The sequence below is a fragment of the Chrysochloris asiatica genome, unplaced genomic scaffold (assembly GCF_000296735.1).
Source record: "Chrysochloris asiatica unplaced genomic scaffold, ChrAsi1.0 scaffold00051, whole genome shotgun sequence".
Lineage (NCBI taxonomy): Eukaryota > Metazoa > Chordata > Mammalia > Afrosoricida > Chrysochloridae > Chrysochloris > Chrysochloris asiatica.
The window spans coordinates 3,177,486-3,199,305 of NW_006408569.1; the positions used below are offsets into that span (position 1 = coordinate 3,177,486).

General features: G+C 39.2%; 1 protein-coding gene across 2 annotated transcripts in view; it reads left to right on the forward strand.

Annotated features, from left to right (window-relative positions):
* MBNL3 (muscleblind-like splicing regulator 3) overlaps positions 1-21,820 on the forward strand; it is a 68,321-nt gene that overhangs the window by 11,214 nt on the left and 35,287 nt on the right. The window lies entirely within an intron of this gene.

The following is a 21,820-nucleotide window of genomic DNA, read 5'->3' on the forward strand; positions in this document are numbered from 1 at the left end:
CAGCCTCGGAAACCCTGTGCAGGGTCACTATGAGTCAGAACCGACTCCACGGCACACAGCCACCACCAATATTAATGATATTGTCTAATGATTTCCACATTCCATTGGGTCACTTTTCTTTGGTATGGGCACAAATATGGATCTCATCTAATCAGTTGGCCAAGTAGTTGTCTTTCTAATTCAGTGACAAAAATGAGTCTCCAGTGCTGCATCATTTTGTTGAAAGATTTTAATTTGTATTCCATCAGTTCCCGAAGGCTTCTTTGACAATGCCTTCACTGTACTTTGTTCTTCAGTACCAGTGGGTCTTGATCGTATGTTACTTTTTGAAATGGTTGAACATCGACTGTTTCTTTTTGGTACAGTGACTCTGTGTTCCTTCTATCTTCTTTTGATATTTCTGGGATCATTTGATATTTTTAAAGTTGAGGCTTGCTTTTGTTCTTCAGTTCTTTCAGCTTGAGAAATGTGGAGCATGTTCTTCTTTGGGTTTTTTAACTCAAGGTCTTTGCACAATTCATTATAATGCTTGACTTTTTCTTCTAGATTTGCCCTTTGAAATACTTTGTTCAGTTCCAGGGTCTCTAATGACAGCCATTTTGGTCTTTTTCATCTTTCTTGTCTTCTTAATGACCTTTTGCTTTCTTCCTGTTAAAGGTTCTTGTTGTCATCCCACAACTCTTCTGGTCCATGTGTATAGCCATCTTTTGTTGTTTAAAAAAGATATTTGCTACAAATAAATCATTGGCCTTGCAAACTTGTATCATGTGATCACCATCATCGTTTCTTTCACCAAGGTCATGTTTTCTAACCATTGATCTTTCCTCTTTATTTCTAACCTTTGCATTCCAATCATCAGTAATAGCAAATACATCATTATTGCATGTTTGACCAATTTCGGACTAAAGAATTTGGTAGAGTTTTTCAGTTTCATCCTCACTGGCTTTAGTAGTTGGTGTGTAAATTTGAATAATAGTGGTATTAACTGATCTTTCTTGTAGACATTTGGATATTATCCTATCACAAACAGCATTATACTTCAAGGTCGATCTTGAAATGTTCTTTTTTGATGATGACTGCAACACTCTTCCACTTCAATTTGTCATTCTCAACACAGTAAACCATGTGATTGTCAGATTCAAAATGGCCAGTAGTAGTCCATGTCAGCTCACTAATGCCTAGGATATTGATCTTTATACATTTCATTTCATTTTTGACAACTTCCAATTTTCCTAGGCATCCTGGTGTGGCACTGTCAGATAAGCTCTAGACCATAAGGTCGGTTTGTGGCACAAGGTTGGTAGTTGAAACTCATTGGAAACCATATATGGAGCCATTATTGGTTATAACCAACTCGATAGCACTTAACAACAGCAAGAACAATTTTCCTAGAGTCATAATTCATATATTCCATGTTCAGACTATTAATGGATGTTTGCAGGTATTTCTCCTTATTTTGAGTTGTGCTTCATCAGCAACTGAAGGTCCCATAAACTTTACTCCATTTGTGTCATCATGGTCAACTCTACTCTACTTAGAGGAGACAGCTCTTCCCAATCATATTTTGAATACTTTCCAACCTGATGGGTGAATATTGAAACATTACTAATAGCACCAGAATACTGTAAGATATAAGGAGCTCTGGTAGCATAGTGGTTACGAATCGGGCGGCGAGCCACAAGGTCAGCAGTTCAAAACTACCAGTGGTTCCGCAGGAGAAAGATGAGGCGGTCTGCTCCCGTAAAGATTTACAGCTTCGGAAACCCTGTGTAGGGTCACTATGAGTTGGAACCGACTCCACAGTACATAACAACAACAACAGCAAGATATAGCGCCGGGAGATGAGCCCCTTAGTTTGGAAGGCACTCAAAACATGACTTCAAAGAGCTGCCTTGTGGAAGTAGAGTCGAACTTAATGACATGAATGAGAACTAAGCTTACACCTGGAAGCATCCATTAATAATCAAAACAAGAACTATAGGAAGTATAAATTGGAAGTTGTAAAAATGAAATGGAATACATAAAGATTGATATCCTACTCATTAACTGGTATTTAAAATACTGGTGGCATAGCTTTCAGCATCAGAGCAACACACTAGCCACGACAGTACAACAAATTGACAGAAGAGTGGTGGAATTTCATTTCTTATCTTAGCATTATAGAAATTCCTTTGACCAAATCTTTTATGTTCCCCAAATGTTACATTCTGGTTGTTTTTACTTTATGAGGATTGTTTTAAAAGTCACTTAATGTCCATTATTATTATTTGAAAATAATTAGCATAATGGTATTGCTAGGTGCCATCCAGTCAGTTTTTACTCATAGTGATCCTGTGTTGGGCAGATTTCAGCTGAATTCACAGATTAAGACAGACTAGGAAGAAGGAGAGGCAGACTACATGTGAATGTTTAGCCACTGAGAACCTTATGAATAGCAGTGGAACACTGTCAGATAGCACCAGAACATTGAATATTTCTTGATTTCCTGACTGCTGCTTCCATGGACTTCGTGGATCCAAACGAAATTAAATCCTCCACTGCTTCAATCTTTTCTCCATTTATCATGATTTTGCTTAATTGGTCTAGTTGTGAGGATTTTTGTATTTTATGTTCAGGTGTAATCCATACTAAATACTACAGTATCCGATCTTCATTGGTAAGTGCTTTAAAGTCCTCTTTCAGTAAGCAAGGTTGTGTCATCAGCACCTCACAGGTGGTTAATTGAATCTTGCTTCAATTCTTATGACATGTTCTTCATATAGTCCTGCCTCTCTGATTATTTGCTCAGCCTACAGATTGAATAAGTATGGTGGAAGGATGCATACGTTTCCTGATTTTGAACCATTCAATATCCCCTGTTCTGTTTGAATGACTGCCTCTTGGTCTGTGCACAGGTTCCACATGAGCATAATTACGGGTTTTGGAATACACATTCTTCGCAGTGTTATCCATAGTTTGCAATGATCCACACAGACGATATCCTTTGTTTAGTCAATAAAACCAAGTAAACATTTTTCTAGTATTCTCTGCTTTCAGCCAAGATCTATCTGACACCAGCAATGACATATCTCGTTTTAAGTCCTCTTCTGAATCTGGTTTGAGTTTCTGGAAGTTCCTTATTGATATACTGCTGCAACCTTTTTGAATTATCCTCAGCAAACTTTATTTACATGCAATAATCATGACTTTTTGTGTGCGTGACAATTTTCACATTCTGTTGGATCACCTTTATTTGGAATGGGCAGGGCACCAATATGGATCTCTTCCAGTTAGTTGGTCTTCCAAATTTCTTGGCATAGATGAGTGAGCGCTTCCAGTGTTGCACCCATTTGTTGAAACATCTTAACTGGCATTCCATCAATTCCTGAAGCCTTGTTTTCTGCTAACACCTTCTTTGTTCTATACCAGGGATGATGAACTCCTGGCCTGTGGACAGTATAAGGCCTGTGAAATCATTTGGTCTGACCCTACCAAGGCTACTGCAGTTCTAGCCATCACATTCTTGGTTTTGTTGTTGTTGTTAAGTGCGATCAAGTCGGGTCCGACTCATAATGACCCTGCATAGGATTTCCTAGGAGCAGCTGGTGGGTTTGAACTGCCAACCTTGTGGTTTGCAGTCCATTGCTGATTCTGCAGCGCCACATTAAGGGTGAGTTAATTAAGTTCTTGACCCAATATGCCAGACTAATTTTTTTTTTTAAGTTTTATTGTGAATTATGTGATAGTTTACATGGGAGAACATTAGCTTTACATTCACCCTATCCATTGCCATGGTTACAATCCCCTCCATGCATCATCAATCAACCAAAGGGTATACCCTGCAAGCCTGCCCCCCAGTCATCAGCACACAGCCCCTCTCCCTCTCTGGGTATAAAGTCTTCAGCCACTCCATCTCTCCATGTCATCGTCTCTGCCTCCATCTCTGGCGTCACTGCTTCTCTGGGTAGGGTCCCGCTCTCCGCTCTTCTCCCTTGATGGTCCCAGAGACCTCCGCTCCTAGACTGCAAAGTCGTTCGCTCCCCTCCTTTGCTACAAAACATGTACCTTTACATTTCCAACCCTCACAGTCAGTCCTGATAACAATTATTCATTACTGTATCACAAGAGACCTATTCACATCTCCTTTCATCAGCCCGGACCATACAGATTGGATACTACTCAGTGGCGAGTCTACCTTCCTCCACGCCCTCTGGATCTAGATTCCCTCTTGTAGAATCCCCCACCCAACCCATTTTGGGTAGCCAATGTCCAAGTTACCCATCCCTGTCTACTCTGTGTATGGAGGGGGTGGGAATGATCCTCGCTGTAAAGATTTTTTCCCTCTTTTGAGCTACTGCATCCATAGGTATAGGTCAAGTTCATCAAATTGTATCAGATTACTCTTGTTTTCCTCTTCTTTCTTCTTTTGGTTGAACTCTGATCATCCAGTCGTTAAAGCCAGGTCAAGTGGGTATTATCTGCAAGTTTGGGTGCTCTTATGCATATGCCCTCTCTTCTTATCAGCTGGATGCTTCACTCTCCACTCTAGTCCTCTGTGGTTATGTCACTGACTCTGGGCCCAAGAGTCCCCAGGTCTTCAGGCTAATTTTTAAGTTGATAATGTTGCATGGCCCGTGAATAATGTGAAAAATATATCAGGGAAAAAATTCTCCATCCCTGTTTTATACCATCCGTTCTTGTCTATATGTTATCTGTTGAGATGTTTGAACATTGGCCAGTTATTTTAAGTACAGTGACTCTGTGTGTTCATCTTCTTTTGATGTGTCTTAGGTCATTTAGACAATGTTCTGCTGTTATCTATAAGGTTTTCAGTGATCTGTATTTTCAGAAGCAGATCACCAGGTCCTTATTACCAGCCTTAGTTTGGAAGTTCTGTTGAAATTATGGTGGCGTAGCGTCCAGCATTACGGAAATATGCACTCCGTCTTGGGGAGGATTTTCCTCTTTTTAACTCATGCCTCTATTTTACCAAGTATGATGTCTTTTTCTAGGAACTGGTCCCTCCTGATAACATGTCCAAAGTACTTGAGGTCAAGTTTTGCCATCCTCACTTCTTAGGAGCATTCTGGCTGTACTTGTTTCTAGACAGATTTGTTTGTTCTCCGGCACTCTATGGTGCTTTCAATATTCTTTGCCAGTACCTTAAATCAAAGGCATCAATTCTTCTTGGCTCTTACTTATTCACTGTCCAGCTTTCACATGCATATGAGGTGATTGAAAATACCATGGCTTGGGTCAGGCACACCTTAGTCTTCAAAGTGACATGTTTGCTCTTGAACAATTTAAAGAGGTCTTTTGCAGTAGATTTGTCCAGTGCAACACATCATTTAATTTTTCACCGCTGCTTCCATGGACATGTAAAATGAAATGCTTGACCATTTGTAACTTTTCTCCATTTATCATGATGTTACTTATAGATCCATTTGTGAGGATTTTTGTTTTCTTTATGTTGAGGTGTAGTAAATACTAAAGAATGTAGTCTGAGGTCTAAGAGTAAAGAATGAAGGTTGTGATAGTAGAAAAGTTTCTGTTAATTAGACAAACTAGTATCCTATGTAGGTACTGGCTTGGTGCAGTGTTGAAAATAAAAGGAGGCAATGATTCTTTTGTCAGTTACATGTAAAGATAAGATTAAAGCCAAGTCCAACAACAATGTCCAGTTGTAATAAAAATGATATCCTTGGGTTTTTAACATTGTACATAAATTCCCTCCCATATGCACAGTATAATTTGTATTACTCATATAATAGTGTATTTAGTGCCTTTTGTGGGAGGGCACAGTAATAGAAAATAGTTTGTGATTTGCCAGATTTCTCAGTAAAAGTTTTAGTTTTCTGTAAAGAACTAATAATGAAAAATTAGTGCTATTTTTTTTAAGTTTTATACTGACTTTACTTCAAAGCCTGCTGATTTTTACTTTTTTCCTCTTATTATTTCAAGGTACCTGTAAAGTAAAAGTATAAGAACACTTTTAAGTTCCATACCTACACTTTTAGGTTCTGCATGCTCATTTGTCTAGTCACTTATTTAAAAGCCAGATTAGATTCCCTGTTGTCATCAGCAAATGCCAATAACACATTTTCTTTTTAAAAAAAACTGTAGGGAAAAGCTTAAATGATGAATGAAAATTGCAGAGAATTGATACGTTTACATTATTGACACGTCTGCTCTTGCAGTCATGTGTTCCTTTGTATTTGAAATCATTAATTTTAGTTGTGAATAATGATTCCTAAAATTAGATTGCTAATATAGAAATAAAGTAAATAAATATAGCTCCTGTTCATAGAGTACAGGTGAGGTGTTGAGAAAATCAAACCCTGGTTCCTAAGTCTATAGTCATTTAAAACAAAACCCTATTAAAACAGCTTTCAATGGGGTAGTCTTTTGTTCGATGATGCATGAAGTATATGTGAGCTTGCTTTAACCTGTGTTCTTTAGTTGAGTGAAATGCTTCCAAAGAATCCTCCGCACTCTTTTGTGCTAAGGTTGATCCTTTGGCATCCTTTGAAAACTTTATCTGCTTTGTGATAGGATCAGACCTATACAGCATTCAGTTATTTGTGGTGTGAGTATACCTGCTTCAAAATGACACTACTCTGCATTTAACATTCTTATTTCCAGGTAGTAATAATAGTAGCATCCTGTGTATCTGGAGTCCTGGTGTGGCAACTAGGAGAAAGCACTGGACTGCAAGGTTGATTTGAATCATAAGGTCAGAGGTTCAAACTCACCAGCCGCTTCCTCAGAGACCTTATTACAGGGTCGCTATGAATCAGAACCAACTCATAATAGCATTTAACAACAACAACAAATGTGCATCTTTCTTTGAGCTCTCTGTTGTCTATGTCCATTGGACCTCGCAGGCCATGTTGTAGTGCTTAAGCACTCATGACTCTTGTGACTGAGAACCTGACACTGCTTCTCCCAAACCAACTGATTAACTGCTATAGTGCACATATTTACTCTAAAGTTTTGTTTCGAAAAAAGAAAATGTTTACACTAATAGTTCAGCTTCAGTAAGGATGGATGACTGTATGAGGGGGCTTCAAAAAGTTGGTAGAAAATGGAATGAAAAGATAATGGCATTTTCTGTGAACATTTAAGAGTCCTCTCATACATTTAGCATTCAATTACTTTATCTCTTTCATATTCAAGACACTCAAGGTCCATAGGCACTAACAAACAATCACACTTGCCACACAATGTCTATTAATTAGTTTCTGGACATAACCCACCACAATCTTGATTATAATCTTAGATGGAAAAAAGTGACCCAGACAGAAGGAATATTTGAACTAGCTCATTCCTCAGTTTAGCACATGTCTAAGTCTTGAAAGTCAATTAAGTGTGGTGTTAGAGTATGGTGGTGGTGTGCCGCCGTGTTGGTTCCAACTCATAGCAACCCTCTGTAGGGTTTCTGAGGCTGTAAATTTTTATGGGAGCAGAAAGCTTCATTTTTCGCCCAGTGAGAGGCTAGGAGCAGTTAGCAGCCCAGCTCCTAATCCACTATTGTTACCAGGGCTCCTTCAAATAAAGTGTAGTGACTACGAATGTGACCTTTTAGCCTGAGCACCTAGCTTCAAATCCAAGCATTTCTGCTTATGATCTCTGTCACTGTGGGCATTTTACTTAACGTCTCTGTGCCTAAGTTTCATTGACTAGAAAACAGAAAGGATAATAGCATTTACCTCCTAGATTTATGGACTATGTATGCAAACCCTTTTGAATGGTGCCTGGGACATGATAAATACACAATAAATTGCTTTTTTGTCGTTGTTAAGTGCTGGAGAATTGTTTTTGACTCATACTGATCCTGTATAGGGTTTCTGAGGAGCAGCTGGTGAGCTTGAACCGCCGACCTTGTGATTAGCAGTCCAATGCTTATCCGACAGCGCCACTATAAATTAGTTATTATTCAGGCATGGTATTATTCAGGAAACAAAATGGAAACTGGAGCACAGTGTTCTATAAACTAATAAGCTATATTATTATGCCTACTTTCTTAATATTAGTGGAAAACTACAATTTTATGGGGCTCATCCTGGTCTCTAACTCTGTGCCAACAATTCTCATGTACCAAATAATATGAGCAAAAATTATCTATACAGCTATTCTTTTGCACTCATAAGTAGCCAGAATTAGTTTACATGTGAAGGACCACACTAAAGTCTAGTATGTAAAAGTCATTGTTAAACAATATCGATGTTTATGCATTCCATTTCATTTTTGACAACTTCTAATTCGTACTTCGTGGATTCCATGTTCTGATTTTCAATGGATGTTTACAGCTGTTTCTCTTCATTTTGAGTTTTGCCCCATCAGCAAATGAAGCTCCCGCAGTCTTTTCTCCCACGGGCTTTACTCCATTCGCGTCATCACGGTCATCACGGCAGCTCTTCCCCAGTTGCATTTTGAGTGCCTTCCAACCTGAAGGGCTCATTTTCCGGCACTATATCTGACAGTGTTTCTCTGCTATTCATAAGGTTTTCAGTGACTAAATATTCAGAAGTAGTTTGTCACTCCTTCTTCCTAGTCTGTCTTCATCTGGAAGCTCATCTGACACCTATCCACCATGGGTGACCCTGCTGGTATTTAAAATACCCGTGGCATAGTTTTCAGAATCACAGCAACGCACAAGCCACCACAGTACGACAAACTGACAGATGAGTGGTGGAGAGTTCAAATAAATGTCATTAATAGGATAAGGAGCTCTGGTAGCGTAGTGGTTACGAATCGGGCTGCGAACCTGAAGGTCAGCGGTTCGAAACTACCAGCTGCTCTGCGGGAGAAAGATGAGGCTTTCTACTCCCGTAAGGATTTACATCCTCGGAAACCCTTTACAGGGTTGCTATGGGTCGGAACCGACTCGACGGCACTTAACAACAACAACAACAACAACAATAGGACAGTAAGTGTAAGAGTTTGACATACTGATGTTTTTAACCACCTAACTTGTATTACTCTATCATTTTATCAAACATTTTTTCCAGAAGGAATTGGAATTTTCTTATATTTTTAAAAAAGTAAAGTAGACTCATTAAAAAATGGAAAAAGAAAAGAAAACATGCTTCTTAAAGTTTTCTAATGTTACCATGATTTTTAGGAAAAGTTCAGTGGAGCCGCAATAGATTCAATAACTGTTCTTCTAATTAAAAGGCATTAGTAGACTATCACCATGGCCCTACTGACCCTAGAAACTTATTGGTACTTAATATACATTTTTATAGTTTTAAATCACAATGTGCTTACAAATATGTTGTTGTTGTTGTTAATTGCTTTCGAGTCTATTCCGACCCATAGCAACCCTGTGTAGGGTTTCCAGGGAGCAGCTGGGGAGCTTGAACCACTGACCTTGCAGTTCAAATGGCTTTCAGTCTGGCGCACTAACACACAGAGCCACACCAGGGTATACCAGTCTCTTAATGTCTTGTTTTGGTGTGGTCCTGTAGGATAAGAACCAGACAGCAAGAATCTCAAGGCTGGAGGTTCATACTCACCAGCCACACCTCAGAAACCATATACAGGGTCGCTATGTGTTGGAATGACTCAATAGCACTTAACAACAACTAGTTGTTTATCCTGTCTTGGAGCAAATGCATAGAGATAAAAGTTTATTGGCAGTTCCTAGGGGATGATGGAATCAGGAAATGAAGTTGTTGAGTTTCTATTTAACCAAAGCCATGGCAACTCAATGTGTCAGAGTACAACTATGCTCCATAGGATTTTTAATAGCTGATTTTTCCAGAAATATATTGCCACCACTCGTCTGTCAGTTTGTAGTACTGTGGTAGCTGATGCTGGAAGCTATGCCACCAGTATTTTAAATACCTGCAGTGTCAACCAAGATGGACAGGTTTCAGCAGAACTTTCAGAGTAAGACAGACCAGGAAGAAGGAGAGGCATACTACTTTTCTGATTGGACAGCCACTGGAAACCTTATGAATAGCTTTAGTACTGGAAGATAAACCCCTCAAGTTGGAAAGCACTCAAAATATGACTAGGGAAGAGCTGCCTCTTCATAGTAGAATTGACCTTGATGACATTAGTGGAATAAAGCTTACAGGACCATTATTTGCTGGTGGGGCACAACTCAAAATGAGAACAAACATCTGCAAACATCCATTATCAATCAGAGCTTTAAAATGTACGAAGTTTGAATCTAGAAAAATTGGAAGCTATCAAAAATGAAATGTTTGATATCATATGCATTGGTGGTTGTTGGTTATGTGCTGTGGAGTCGATTCCGACTCATAGCAACCCTGTACAGGGTTTCTGAGGCTGTAAATCTTTACGGGAGCAGAAAGCCTCATCTTTCTCCCACAGAACAGCTGGTAGTTTCGAACTGCTGATCTAGTGGTTGGCATTCCGATTCATAACCACTGCGTTACCAGAGCTCCTTACAATATGCTTTAGCGAGCTGAAATACACTGGTATAGACCATTTTGAATCAGACAAATCACATGGTTTACTCTGTTGGGAAAGACAAATCGAAGAGGTATGGCATCAACATTCATCACCAAAAGAACATTTCAAGTTTGATCTTGAAGTCCAGTGCTGTCTGTAATAGGATAATATCCATACGCCTGCAAGGAAGACTAATCAATACCATTATTACTCAAATTTACATTACCAAACACTAATGTCAGTGATGATGAAACTGAAGAATTCTACCAACTTCTTCAGTCTGAAATTCACCAAGCATGCAATCAAGGTATATTGTTCATTACTGGTGATTGGATGTGAAAGGGGGAAACAAAGAGGAAAGAAGAATCAGTAGTTAGAAAATATGACCTTGGTATAAAAATGATGTTGGAGATTGCATGATAGATTTTTGAAAGACCAATGATTATTCATGGAAAATGCATTTTTTTTTAAAGCTTTTATTGTGACTTGAGTGAAAGTTTACAGGGCAAATCATCAGTTTTGCATTCAACAAATCATAATTTGTTTCATTGTAATGATTACAATCCCCTCCATGTACCATCAGCTAACAGTATTTACCTCTATTCCTTTTTAATTTCTTTATGTACACATGCCACACAGAAAATAGATATTCATTTCAATGTCCATGGGGTGCATTTTGCAAGCCAGCCTCCTGCCCAAAGGCACACACACAGTCTTTCTCATTCCGTTGGCCTAGAGTCCTCAGCTGCTCTATTTCCCTGTGCCATCGCCTCTGCCACTGTCTTTGCTATTGCCACTTTTCTGGTTAGGATCCTATACTCCACTAAATACATTTTTAAGCAACATAAAAGGTGACCATTCTCATAGACCTCACCAGATACACAGAAATCAAATTGACTACAATCTGTGGGAAGAGATGGTGGAAAAGCTCAAGATCATCAGCCAAAACAAGGCCAAGGGCATACTGGAACAGACCATCAATTGCTCATATATGAAGTTCACATTGAAGCTGAAGAAAGTTAAAACAATTCCACGGGCGCCAAAATATGACCTTGAACATATCCGAACTGAATTCAGAGATCATCTCCAGAATAGATTAGACAATAATGACCAAAGACAAGAAGAGTTGTGGGATGACATCAAGAACATCATTCAAGAAGAAAGCAGAAGGTCAAAAGGAAAGAAAAGATCAAAATGGATGTCAGAAGAGAATCTGAAACTCGTTCTCCAGTGTAGGATGCTAAAGTGACGGGAAGAAATGAGGAAGTCAAATCACTGAACAGAAAATTTCAAATATAAAGTACTATAATGAAATGTGCAAAGACCTTATGTCAGAAAACCAAAAGGGAAGAACATGCTCAGCATTTCTCAAGCTCAAAGAAGTGAAGAAAAAAGTCAAGCCTTGACCTGCAAAATTGAAGAGTGGCAGTGTAGAATAAGCAATGGACCACATGTTCCATTTTAACCACAAGTCCAGTGGTTCAAACCCATCAGTCACTCCTCAGAAACCCTATACAGGGTTGCTATGAACCAGAACCTACTAGACAGCACTTAACAACAAATGGGTAAAATATTGAATGTTGAGAAAGCATCAAAAGAAGATAGAAGGAATATGCAGAGTGACTGTACTAAAAAGGAATGGTCGATGTTCAGCCATTTCAAGAAGTTATATATGCTCAAGAGTCAATGATACTGAAGGAATAAGTCCAAGTAGCACTGAAGGCGTTGGTGAAGAACAAGGCTCCGGGAATTGATGGAATACAAATTGAACTCTTTCAACAAACTGATGTGGCACTGGAGACACTCACTTATCTATGCCAAGAAATTTGGAAGACAGCTACCTGGCCAGCTGATTTGAAGTGATCCATATTTGTGCCCATTCCAAAGAGAGGTGACCCAATGGAATGTGGAAATTATCGGACCGTATCCAACTCGATGGCACTTCACAACAGCAACGGCATTATGAATATCACATGCAAGTAAATTTTTGCTGAAGGCAATTTAAAAACGGCTGCAATAGTTCATCTACAGGGACCTGCCCAAGGATCAAGCCGGACTAGGGCACGGATGTGGAATGAGGACTACCATTGCTGATGTCAGATGGATCTTGGCTGAAAGCAGAGAATACTAGAAAGATATTTACTAGCGCTTTTTTGACTATGCAAGGGCATTTAATTGTGTGGATCATGACAAACTATGGATAACATTTTGAAGAATGGGTATTCTAGAACAATTGATTGTGCTTATGACGAACCTGTGCATAGACCAAGAGGCAGTTATTCGACCAGACCAAGGGGACACTGAATTGTTCAAAATCAGGAAAGATGTGTACCAAGGTTATATCATTTCACCTTACTTATTCAATCTGTATGCTGAGCAAATAATTCAAAAACTGGATTATATAATGAGGAACATGGCATTAGGATTGGAGGAAGAACCATTAACAACTTGTCATATGCAGATGATACAACCTTGATTGCTGAAAGCAAAGAGTACTTAAAATACTTACTAATGAAAATCGCAGACTATAGCCTCTGTGTGGGTTGCACCCACCTCAACGTCAAGAAAACAAAAGTCCGCATAACTGGACCAATAAGTAACATCATGATAAATGGAGAAAAGATGGAAGCTGTCAAAGACTTCAATACTCATGGAAGCAGCAGCCAAGAAAACAAACAGTGTATTGCATTGGGCAACCCAAGACCTCTTTATTCAAGTGTTCAAGAGCAAAGCTTTCAGTTTGAGGACTACGGTGCACCTAACCCAAGCCAAGATATTTTTAATAACCTCATATGCGTGTGAAAGTTGAACAATGAATAAGGGAAGACCATAGAAGAATTGATGCATTTGAGTTGTGGTGTTGGAGAAGAATACTGAAAATACCATGGACTGCCAGAGGAATACACAAATCTATGTTGGAAGAATACAGCCAGAATGCTCTTTATAAGCCAGGATGTTGAGACTTTGGCTCTCATACTTCAAACAGGTTATCTGGAGGAACTAGTCCCTGGAAAAGGACATCAATGCTTTATATAGTGGAGAGTCAACAAAAAGAGGAAGACTCCAACCCTCCAATGGTACAGTGGCAACAGCAGTGGACTCAAGTGTAACAACAGTTGTGAGGCTGGCACAGGACTGGGCAGTGTTTCCTTATGTTTGTTGTGCTTAGGGTTGCTATGAGTCGGTACCGACTCAACGGCACCTATCAACAACAAACGACTGCCAGGCTTTTCTTCTGAGGTACATCTGGGTGGGCTCAAACCTCCAAAACAACCTTGTTAACCATTTGTATCACCCAGTTTCTGTTTGTTGTTGTTAAGTGTTGTCGAGTAGAGTCTGATTCACAGTGACCCTGTATAGCCCTTCTGAGGAGCATCTTGAGCTACTAACTTTGTGGCTCATAGTCCAGTGCTGATCCACACCAGGAGCCCAGTTTCTGTTTTATTGTTGTAAAGTGCCTTTGAGTCAGTTCCGAGTCATAGCAACCCATATAGGGTTTCCGAGGAGCAATTGGTGAGGTTGAACCACTGACTTTGAGGTTCAGATCGACCTTACATTAACTCTCAGTGCCACACCAGCACTTGTTGTTGTTGTGTGCTGTGGAGTCGGTTCCGACTCATAGCAACCCTGTACAGGGTTTCCGAGGCTGCAAATCTTTACGAGAGCAGAAAGCCTCATCTTTCTCCCACAGAACAGCTGGTAGTTTTGAACTGCTCACCATGACATTAGCAGCCTGATTCATAACCACTACGCTACCAGAGCTCCAGGACTTAAGGGGGATGAAAAACATTAGGTAACAGGTAGTAGTGATGGTTGTACAAATGGTGAATGTAATCAACGTCATTAAATTGTACACTTAAAAGTGGAAGAAATGGTAAAATGAGTTTTTTTTTTTTTTGTCATAAGAAAACAAAAAGTAATTGAAACCTACAAATGAGAGATTTTTTAATGAATTATTTTCTTGATTCCCATCCCCCTCCCTTTGTTTTGTATGTGAAGGTAGGCATCCTATGACACTGGTCAGATTTTAATTCTCTGTATGAGGCATTTATGGTTGAGGGTTTGACCTATGTTCAAATGTAAAACTTTCATTTGTCACTGCATGATTAAATTACCTTCTCTTCTAGTTACATTGTTTGTGGATGGCCTTGCTTTAGTTATTAAAATACTGGGAACCGTTTCATTATCATCAAATAGTAACTGCTTGTTGAAAGCAGGAGGTGAAGTTAGTAAGGCTGCTATATTTACCGGCTTAGACTTGGAGAGGATCATTTTAAAACACACATACTTTACAAAATTGATCTCAGAAGTTTCATCTATAACTGTGCCAATTCTGCTCACATCACCTCTAAAACAATTTTTGGATGAAACTTAGTGTACTTTGTAAATTTTCAGTCTAGGCAGAATATGTCTGTTTTTAAAAGGGGGAAACATTATGCCAAATTAATTGCTTGTTTTCGTGTATGCAGAACAAAAACAGTCAATTGACCTAGTTTTTATATGCTTTTAAAAAGAATTACTTGAGTGAAAATGCCACTTTATTTAAATGCGTAGTACATTTGTAGTTTGGGGTTTTCTTTGGGTATTTGTTTGATATTCTAAAATGTTTCTGGTTTTAATAACAAGTTAACAGAAGAAGCTGAATAAGACTTTTGATGATAAAATTGGAGTCCATGCTTCAAATCAAAGTATTTTAATGTCAATCCATGTCATCAAATAACATTTTTCTGCTTGGAAATTGTCTATTTGGTATTAATCTAGCAGTAGAAGCATGAGGAAAATGCTTGTTTTAAAGTGGATATGGCTTTTCTGACTGCTTTCCACTTCCCCCCTCCCCCAGTGTTGTTCTGGCTGCACCACGGGTGCTCTGTGCTCCAGGTTCTTGCTAGCCACCATCACGATTATCTCCCGGGACCTCATAAGCCATGATGAGATGTTCTCTGACATTTACAAGGTCCAAGTGATCGCGGATAGGCTGTGCCTGGAAGTGTAGGGGAAGATGGTCAGTAGGACAGAGGGTAACAATGATGACTCGCTCGTACAGCTGCCTCCATTGAAGGCCCCGAGGGTAAAGGAACAGAAAGCCCAGTAATCACTGGTATTGATATTGTCATAAAACACCACTTGCAGGAAACCAGCTTCACAAAAGAAGCCTACAAGAAGTACATTAAAGATTATATGAAATCAGTCAAATGCAAACTTGAAGAACAGAGGCCAGAAAGAGTAAAAAACCTTTGATGACAGGGGCTGCAGAGCAAATCAAGCATGTCCTGGCTAATTTCAAAAACGACCGGTTCTTTTGTGAAGTTGGTGTAACTCTATATAAGATTGTCTTTAAGAATGGTTTAGAAATGGGAAAATGTTAACAAATTTGGCAAATATGTGGACCTGTCATCCTAGCTGGCTGCTGTTCTTCATCCACACACCACCAGGATTTGGGCAAAATGAGACTGATGTCATCTTGAGACCTTGATTTATTTGGAACAGAGGTTTTGTCTTTAATGGGGGGGGGGGGAGAATGTCATGTAGGTTATCTAAAAATAAAATGTGTTTAAAGTACAAATAAATAAATAAAGTTGATATGTCCAGTGCTGGAAGGCAAATCATAAAGGCGAGATTTCAAAACCCATCAGCCAATCCTTAGAAACCCTATTGAGGGTCGCTATGAGTTGCAACTGTCACAAAAGCATTTAACAATAGTGTTTGAGGTTTAAAAAGATTCTGGGTTTAATATATTATTTCACACATAGAATTTTGCAAGACCCTCTGACCAAAAAAATTCATATATTTTTTAATTTCTTTATCTGAAAGAAAACTTCTGTTTAGCAAATCAGGAACTGATTTTCATCTTTGTGCTTCAGTTTCAGAATGTAGAGTTCAATCACTAACCATCTGTCCTTTGCATGGAGGGTTATGTGACTGGCTGCATATACATAATTAATTTATTTTTTCTAAGCAATATAGAGAGTCCTACAAAAAGAAATCATTTAAATATGAACAGTAAGCAGAGCCTTTCTCACCTTAAACTCTCTATGCATTTGTAAGATACTTATCTAAATTGATTTCTACTTTTAAACTTTCCTTTTGCTGAGAGACAGGAAATTTAATTTTGCCAAGTGAAGCCTTAAAGTTCAAGTGTAGTGCAAAACTAAGACTCTTAGGAATTGAGGGGTTTGCCAAAATACCTTCCTACTTCCCAGGTGTTTAGTACAGTTAAGACTCACTTGAGACCCTTAAATCATGGGAAACCTAAAGTAACTGGCATGGTGTCAAGGGACAGAAGTCACAGTATAGGAAAGCGAGTTGGACAGAAAAAAGCTGGAAGTTCAAACAAAAGAAGAAAGCCACAGAAACCAACGTTGGAAGAGGGAATTGTGTTATGTTAACTTCGTAGCTATCATATGGAAAACGCTTACTTTCTTCATTTTGGGGAGATCAAGTATAAGCAAAAATATTAAGTGCCATCTGAACGGAAGATCCAATTCTTTGAGGCTAATTGTAACATTTTTCTATTTAGGAGAGAGAGAGAGAAAAAAAAAAGACAAGTCTGAAGGAAAACTGACTCAGCCTATAAAATGTCATTTATCTTCATTTGAGCTTCAGTTTCTGTAAGATGAGAGAGTTGGATTAGATCAGGATTTTAAGAAGGGAAAGAGAGTTAGGTCTTTGATGGAGAAAAACAAGGGTGATTTCTGTGCTTGGCAATGTTAAGCAGATTTCTCTACTATAGGACACATGAGAACTTTCATGATGCTTTCCTGTATTGTCAGTCTCCAAGAGAAGAAGTATTTGACCAGCAATCCCTGATTTAGAGAATCCTCACTTAGGAATAGTGGCCTGTGGTATACACTCTGGCAACTGAGGGACCAAATCAAATACTGTCTTAGAGCCTCTCTATGGCACTTTGTCTGTAACAATTAAGTATCCCCATTCTAGTACAATGTCATTCTTCTTGACTTTACTAATTCAGAATCTTTGAGAATCCCAATAAAAGAGTCTGCATTTTAAACAAAAAATAAAATAATTCATTTCTGGACCATGTTGAATTCTAGATCTAGTTAATTACTAAATGTTCACGATAACCACTTTTATGACATGTGGACTATTAGTGCAATTTTTCCTGAATACAGTATATTCATTAAAATTAACCATGCTTCTTCTCTACATCCCCCTCTATTTTAGTATGAGTAGTAGGATAAGCACTGGACTGCTAGCCAAAAGATCAGTGGTTAGAGCCTACCAGCCCTTTGACTGGAGAATAAGGAGTCTTTGTGCTTCTGCAAAGATTTATAGCCTTAAAAACTCTGTACAGGGTCACTGTGAGTCGGAACCAACTCGACAGCACTTAACTATAAAACAGCAGTCAAAGGTTGACTGAAAAAGATAGCTGTGCAAATAATTGCCACTTATCATTGTGTTTTGAATATATATCTGCATAGATCTTATGTGCGCATATAGAAACATGAAGCTTAGGAAGTCATTTTCCTGGGCTGAGTGGATGCCTTCTGCTTGGTTTTGAGTATCCCATAGAGAAGGATGAAAGCAACAACAAAAAAAAGCAACCCACTGCCCCTCACCCTCCCTTACCCATATATATACCCACATGCACACACAAAGAAAAATCTTAAAATCTGTAAAAGCCTCATTTTTATGGAATGTATTTCATATGTTCCAAAAACATGTGCATGTTAGGAGTCAAGAGTTAGAGACAGGCCTTGGCCATGCATCATGGCCCTCTTCATCCTAACCTAAAGGGGGAGCTCTGACAGGCCTCAAGGTTATTCAAACATACAGTTGCGCCACTGTAGCAGGGAAAGTGGAGTGCTGATAGGGTAGTGAGCCATGTGAAGCTTTTGGTGGGAGGAGCCATGGAAACAAAAATTGCTTTCTCCAACAGGCCACTTCCTTGAATTCCTTGCAGCTGGTCAGGTAAGCTTGGAATGCTCTGGGCAGCTGAAAGCCTGGGAGAGCCGGGAATGATTCCATGGAGGGGGCTGCTTAAGACCTTAAGCTAGAAGGGCTAAAGGGAGTTTTTGAGAATTATTTAGCTTCTTATGCCAGAATAGAAGAACAGAGATTGACATAGGGTTGCTAGAGAAAACACTGTGTGTGGCATTCTTACACACACACGCACACACAATTATTGTTATCTGAAATTCAGACTTAATTGGATGCCCTGTATTTTCCTTTGCTCAATTTGGCAATCTGAATTGGGAGGATTCTAGCTAGAAAGCCTTAGCCCGGAAGAAGGGGTGCAAGCAGCTGGTGGCCTCTTTGTCCTGGCTTCTCCGTCGCTGTGGTAGGTGGCTGGATGGGATGTGAGCCTGGCAAAGGAAGGCGAAGGAACCCTAAAAGCAGGAGATACGACTGACTGTGGGCCAGAGAGAGACACCCTTTCATGTTGTCTCACAACGAAGCCTTTGTAGTAGCTTTTTGAAGTCATGTAATTTTGCGTGTGCTTTTATGCGTAATTTATTTCCTGGAGTAGCAAATTGAGTGCCATTAAGTTTTCTTTCCTTTTTCCCCCTGTATTGTAATGACCTTTTATGTTGGCAGCCTTCAACTGCTCTGAAGACAGCTTCTATGAATCCTTAGCACCAAGGATGCCTTCTGACTTTTGGTAACTTGGTATCAATTTGCTTCATTGTCTTTGGGTTATAATTTGATTTTGGTTTGCTGTAAATAAAGATAATGATTATTGAGGAGCATACTATTGACCTGCCATTTAGGTAAAATTTTTCTTAAGTGATTAAAGGTACTCGATTAGACAAGGGAGGGGGGTATGAGAACATGGGATGGGGGAGCAGTAAGATTTAGGGTAATGGAGACGCAGGATTTGTTTCACTGTTAACAGCAATGATGTCTTTTAGTGGTACTTGCTCTTCCAACAACTTCAAAGAAAAATGTTGAGCTCATGATTATTTGAAGATAAATGGTTAGTGTGGCTGAAGCTGGACATGGTTCATGGGGTAAACCAAGAAGCCTTTTCTTGTAAGAAGTCAGCATATACAGTAGAGATCCACAAGAAGGCTCAAAGCTGTGGCCACCATAAAGCCTTGTATATTCTACTTTAAGCCATCTGGCTTCAGTGGATATGGCTCGCAGCTTACTCAGAGAAATGCAGGGTGGGAGTGGGGCACATGGAGAGGGCAGTTTGTTCCAACCTGATCCCGGAAGTGCAGGCCCAGATGCAGATCAGATATGGATCAGCTACAGATTTTCTTAACAGAGCTCAGTAGGCTCCTGTATCCTGGGACTCTTGCAGCTAGAGATCTCTGGAATTAGGCCAAGATTTGGGTTTATGTGTTTCTTGGTCTCCTGATCTGTCCCATTCAGTTATACTAAATGGGCAGTATTTTTAAGCCAGGATGGTTACATACAGTTTAGGGTATATATTCATAGCAAGATGAAACAGCAATGACAACAAATATGTTAACAAGTTAGCTATTTTTCCTGACCTGCATAGAATAATGGTTTATTTGGAACAGAGAAGTGTGAACAGCCTCAGTTATGTGTTGACTATTGCCTTCTTCTTGTTAGGAGAGAAGAAAGAAAAACTTACAAACTGAAATAGCAAGAGATGTAATTTAGCTTCTAGAGGCAGAATTAGTGTTATGCCCTATAAAGTTATTCTCACAAAGCTTATTCATTCATTCATTTATTAAGCAAACATTCATGGACTGGTTACTAGTCCCCAAGAAGCCCTGGTGGCACCATGGCTAAGCACGTGTCTTAACCAGACATTCAGTGGGAGACAGATGTGCGACAGTCTTTATAAATATTACAGTCTTGGAAACCACGTGGGACAGTTCTACTCTGTCCTTTATAGTTGCTGTGATTAGAAATCAACTCAACAGCAATGGTTTGGGTTTGTACTGTTCAACAGGCACAGAGCTAGCCCTGGGGATACAAAGATGACGACGATGTAGTCCTGCCTTTGGATAGGCTCAAAGTCTAGTGGGGAGACAGGCATGCAAAGTATTCATTGATGCACACAGAGATAAGTGATACGATAAAACTAAGTACAAGGTGCAGTAGGGGCACAAAGGAGGGAGAGATAAACAGCAGTGGGGGTGGGGAAATAGGGTCAGGAAAATATTTGCAAAGAGAGAGTTATTTGAACTCAGCCTCCATATTGGGTAGTGAGAGCCTGAACATTTGGCTTCTGTCCTTACTGAACTGCTTGTGAGTTAAGACAAGCCACCTCCCTTCTCTGGCCTTCACTTGCTTTCTCTGCAAGATAAAAGAGCCCAAGATGTTCCTTAAAATCCGGCCCAGTATTAAAATGATACAATTCTAGGAATCAGATGATCTTACTGGGCTGTTTAATAATTGCAATGCGATTGTTGAGCCTAGTCCTCCCTTTATCTTTGGAGGTCACAATTTGAAAGCTCTCTTGAGGCAGACAGGCAAGAAGATTTTCCTGCCTCCATCTCAGATTTGCTTGTATTCATACTTGGTGTCTGGTTTGCACCAAAGTCATTGCCCTGTTTACTGGACGTGTCAAGAAAGCAGAATTCCAACAGCAAAAAGAGGCGGGTGCAGGGCTGATTGCAACAAGGCTGGGAATACTGGTTCTTTTGGTTGCTGGGGCCTTGCCGTGGGGGACTCAGTTTAGCCTCATCAGTATTGCCTTAGGCATATTGAGGAAATGGTTTTATTAAAGACCTCTTTTTCAAAGTTCAGATTTCTTACCTGCATTCCACATTTAAATTAAAAGTTGTGTGCAAAATTTGAAGATGCTTTCGTGCATAAAGATGAATGGTAACATCTATGGAAGCGAAAATGGAGCAGATTATGTTGATTTTTATCAAAGATTGAATTCTAAGAGGAAGAAAATGGGAAATTTGCCATCAGTATGCTAACATCTGACGAATACTCCATTTATGCTAATGTTGACTCACTTTTACCTCTTTCTGATTTTTTTCTATATTTTAATAGGTCTCTGATGGCCGTAGGAACCAGGCAGCCTAGCACACATGTGTACAGTATATCAAAAATCAGTGTTATTTCATCTGAGAAACCATGTTTATACACATAAGTATATTATAGTGGGGCAATACTATCAATCTGATTTTTCATTTAACACGTGATTATTAAAGTGGAATAACAACATTTTTCCTCATAGAATAAATCATTCATTCAACATTTAACTTTCACTCTTGGTGGCTTTGCAGAACAGTGAGATGACCTTTTTTTTGAAGAGGTGATCCAACTATAATTGTATTTGAGAAGATATTTTTGGGTGTGGTTTTTTTTTTTTTTTTTTTTTTTTTGCATGTGATGCTGCTAGTTTGTTTGTTCCACATAATTTTCTGTACTAAGTCAAAATGGCCAGGACCTGTCCATTTCAGCTCACTAGTGCCTAGGATATCAATCTTTATGGGTTGTTTTTTTTTTTTTCACTTTTAATGAA